This window comes from Mytilus galloprovincialis, chromosome 2, assembly GCF_965363235.1.
Source record: "Mytilus galloprovincialis chromosome 2, xbMytGall1.hap1.1, whole genome shotgun sequence".
Lineage (NCBI taxonomy): Eukaryota > Metazoa > Mollusca > Bivalvia > Mytilida > Mytilidae > Mytilus > Mytilus galloprovincialis.
The window spans coordinates 53,934,502-53,939,596 of NC_134839.1; positions in this window are offsets into that span (position 1 = coordinate 53,934,502).

The window sequence follows — 5,095 nt, forward strand, 5'->3', positions numbered from 1 at the left end:
TGATGTTTAATCATAGGCGAAGCAAAGTAAATGGTTGTAATGCAACTTGTACTTCCGCGTGTTTTGTATACTACTCGAAGTGCACCATGCACATGCATTCAAATGTCATACAAGGTGCAAGTGGTATTGGCCAACTTTTGTTTATATATCAATTTACAAAGCTTAATGTTTATCTTTGTTTTTGTAGGATGAGTAAAATATTCAGGTCATATCTTTTTTATTTGACAGATTTCTAATACATTAGTTAGCCTTTCCTTTTAAGGATACATTAAATGGAGACTACAGCTGTATATCCCTGCATACGTATAGATTAAACGGATAGTAGCTACGATTTTCATTAAAATTACTTTTTTAATCTATATGCCGGATTTTGTACAAAAAGTAAAATAATTATGATTAAAACAATTACTGGTTACGTTCCATTAAGCGTTTAGAAGCTTTTTAACGTTTAGCACCTACATTTATTTATTGTCTATAGATAATAATTCGATGTTAAGCCCAACCCTTATTCATATGACCTTTACTCTTCAGTTCCTAATGCGCAATCGCACATTGTGCCTCGAAGGGAAAATGGTCGAACAGGGGAATGTTATCGCGGAAATCGTACGTGAATTTACAGTTTCAGCGAGAAAAGAAATAAAAAAGAGGTGCAGACAAGTTATTGTAAATTAAAAATTAAAAAAACGTCGACGAGATCGGTCATTAAAATCACTCAAAACACCTGAGACGCAGGCAAAGTCAAACAGAAGTAGCCGACGGTTTGCGTAATGTTTACATTTCTTCAATTTCCCAGATCACATGAACAAAAATCTCAACGTGTTCATAATTGTCAAAAATATGTTTATAAATTTACGGGCAGTAATCTCCCACCTTAGAAGAAATTATAAATCAACTTCCTAAACTTTAGTATTATTTTTCAAGTGTATCCTTCATGGAGGCCCCAATTTAACACACAAACACGTGTATACATTATCGGCATGGTTATTAAGTCATATGTAATAACAAGTGTATAATATCGCCATTGTTGGAGAATCTTGGGTTGGAATAATATGCCGGTATTTGTTATATTTTTTATTTACATAATTTGATAAATGGCGTCAAATATGTACGTTTAATATAGAGTAATTATCAAATATGTAAGAAAACAAAAAGCACGTGTTCGTATCTATATATATCTTGGTTAGCTCACTCGCTGTGTCGGCAAAGTTCGGGAAGTAAACCCGATGCATAATTAATGAGATGAATAGGCACACAACACGATATGAATTATCAATTATTAACACTTCTGTAGTTTATGAAAACATTCTAGCGATCTTATTGCTTATATTTAGTACATATCTTTGATTTTAGCAGCTTTAAAACTTGTTCATATTTTTGTCAAAATCGTAGCTACTATCCCTTTAAAGACTAGAGGCAGATATTTACTATAGATTTATAACTTAATCAATCTGCTTTGCAAATGCAAGTCTTAGTTGAGAACTCTTTGAAGTTTAATGGCTTTGTAGTAAAAACAGATAGTTGACGAGTAAAAACCCATAAAAGAAAAATAAAGAGAAAACTACATGTAGCTTCACGTTGTACATGTTTATTCGTATTCAGAAAACAAAACAAAATTCATTTTAAAAGTATTTTTTTTAGAAATAATGCGTGTTCTTCGTGATACTTGCAATGCAATTTAATCATTAATTAAAAATAGAAATTGTGTATAGCTAATGTCACATTTACAAATACGTAACTGCTTCGAAAAATCACATGCGCGCGCTTGGTAAGTAACTACGAATAAAAAGGTACTCATGAACGGCATACAACAGCCACCCAACGACACATACCCTCCAAAAAACATAATTTATTTGGTTACGTGTAATCTATAGTGTTCATTAACATTGCCGTTTATAATATAGAAAAAAAACCCACGAAATAACTTGTTGGGTTTCATTTTTACTAGAAAGCAAATAAGAGTGATTGTTAGACCATCTAGGTTTATTGATACACAACAAAATTATGTCTCTCACGTTTAGGCACCGGATTCAACATTTTCTGAACACAAAATAATTGTTTCAGATGGAAAGCGAAAAAAAATAAAATTTGTTTCCATCGAAAATTAGAAATTGTGACAATAAACAAATTGTTTTCATTGAAAACCAGCAACGATGACAAAGTCAATTATGTTTCAATTCTCTGTTTATTTAGTATGGTCATATTTTAAGCGTCAAGCACACGATATATAGTTTTATTTATTCGCACAAAATTAACGTTTGACCTTTCCCTCCGTTGATAGCGTAAATACGGTATCTCAGACGCAAATCGGTAGGACATAACTTTACAAATGTACTTATATTTGATCATCAAAAGAATGATGTTTCATCACGTAATAACATGCAACATGTAACATGTATAAAACAAAAATAACTGGCAAGAAATACATGTATTTGCATAGTTCCCATTGCAGGCGTTTTTGATCAGTGTACATGTAAAACATCGTATCAAAGACAATTTCGTCATACTCTTATTTCAATATGTTTATAAGTAAAAAAAAAAAAAGTACTATTAAAGTGTCAACACTGAAATAAAAATTATTCTAACAGCTCACCTGGATAAAAGAAACTAAGCAAATTAATTAATGGAAAAAGTAACGACCTCTTCTAAGGTGTTCACGCTTTTTTTTATTTTCTTTGGCCTATGTTGTACGACAATAACTTTGATAAGCTGGAAAATACAATAAACAATGAATATTATGGGAGGTATTTAATGTCACGGCTGATCCACAACTCATTCCTTCTGTTAATTATATTACATTACATGTCTGTTCTTACTAATTACTACAGGAATAAATACAAACTCAGTTCTCAACAATGCTTATGTGCCGTTTGCACTTAACGAGTTTAACCTCATGGCCATTCTGATCTACACATTCAGTACATGACCTCTAGATCTGTATGCTTCACTAGTGGTTTCTATCCACTCTCTCTAAACCAGAGGTTGTCAAAGGATAAAGTTCATCCATCTGCGTGTGTAGGTATCCGGTCCGTTCGCGCCCAATACACTTTCGCATCCTACACGTTCGCCCCCCCCCCCCCCCCCCCGAAGTCCGTTCGCACCCTACACGTTCTCGACCAATTTTTATTTGTTTGCCTCTGTCGCTGGTTGGTTGAAGATAATATTTTCGATTGCATGCCCTCCTGGGGTTGAACGGAATGATGACGATGTCCGTTTTGATGACGATCCCCTCGGGTTCACCTTGGTATTATCCCTGTTTCCCTCTAGCGATGTTTTGGCTTCTGTTTGCTGTTTCTGGTCTACCCTGGTGGTTGGTGGTATAACCTAAGCCGATGTTGCAGCAGAGCCTTTGGCCTGCGCCCACTGGTCATAACGCTTGGCGTGCCTTCTCCTGGTGTTTGGCTATATATCTATGATTTTTACGTCAGGGTTCAAAAGTCAAGGTAAATGTCATAACATGAACTATGAGATTGCAGATACAACAGAGCTCCAGCCTTTGTGTTAAGACTATCAACTACCAAATATCATCTGTTTAGCCAAAGGGTGAGTCTATTATAGTAAACCATTATTTTCAAGTTCATTGGTCACTAGTGTAGGTCTATACTAGTTTATAAGATTTTTTAAATGTGGTTTGTCTAGTTTATTTTCTTGTCTTCTCTTGTGCGACGAAACTTTTTTGATTTGGGCACATAACTGTTTATAACATACGGCATACCAGAATATCTAACTGTTTTGCTTCTGATATAAAGTTAGATATACTTGAAAAGTAGAGAAAAAAAATACCAGATCAGTATATGTCTTGCTTTCATTAAAAGAAAAGGTGAAAGATACCAAGGGGACATTCAGATTCCTAAGTAGTAATTAAACGGACAAACTCACGGAAAAAAAAACGAAAAAAAAGTCCAAACAATATTAGTTTACAAAACACAATATAGAAAACTAAAGACTGAACAACACGAACCCCACCAACAAGAGGGGGTAATCTCAGGTGCCCCGGAATGGTCAGCAGATTCTGCTCAACATGTGACACTCATCGTGTTGCTCATTTTAGTACAAACCAGTTGATAGTCTTATTCGGTAGGTCAAATTAGAGGAAAAAAAGAACGTATACTCCATATGCAAGAGCTGCCGAAATGTTGCTACATTGAAATGGAAATTTCACAATTGGGAAGCTGAAATTATATTTATTTTCTGTAGTATAGTTTTGTTCCCAACCGACACTGTTTGTCAATTTCTTGAAGTAAATCAAGATATTGGGGCAGACTTAGCTGTCCCTTTAGTACCCTTTATTTCAAATTTGATGGCATAAATGTTTTCAACGTGGTCACCAAACTTTGAACTATTTAGCGAGAGGACATCATCTATATAGCGGGAAGTGATGTTAAATTCCGATTGTTTGTTGAAGAAAGAAAAAACTCGTCCTCCAAATGTTACAAATATGTTGTCAATAAAGAAAACAAGTATCTTCATTATGTCAGTTTCAGAGAATACTTTGTTTGTATCAGATTTGCAAAGTACGATGTATCCTTCACTAAGACAAGATGACTTTTATCTTATAATCCTGGTACCTTTGATAACTTTTATCTTTTATGAAACAAAGCAGGACTAAATTCGTTTATACATTTGTCTTTTAGTTTGGAATGGGTAATACTTGACAGTTGTGTAATTAAGCCCTGGTCACAATGAACCTACGACACATCTATACAGCGCCACGGCATGAAATTTGGTCAAATCGCGGGTCATCTGTGGTCGTCGTACGACAATCGCACGACAGTCGCATGATATTTTGAGCATCGTGGCGCTGTCGTGTGTCGTGGGACGAAAATTGGACATGCACCTTTTTTGCTCTACGATTTTTTATCGTGTCACTGTCTTGTGGCTGTCGTGAAAGTGTCTTACAATCGTCGTGCGACTGTCGTGCGATAAACACATTGTCGTGGGTATCAATATAATGCATTTTAATCAAACAATCGTCGCACGGCTGTCGTACGACAATCTCACGACTGTCGCAAGACACTCGTGATACAGTCGCACGATTGTCTCACGAATTACTGTTACTGTAACTGGTAATTTTCTCCTCTCTCAGGAGCACTCCCAA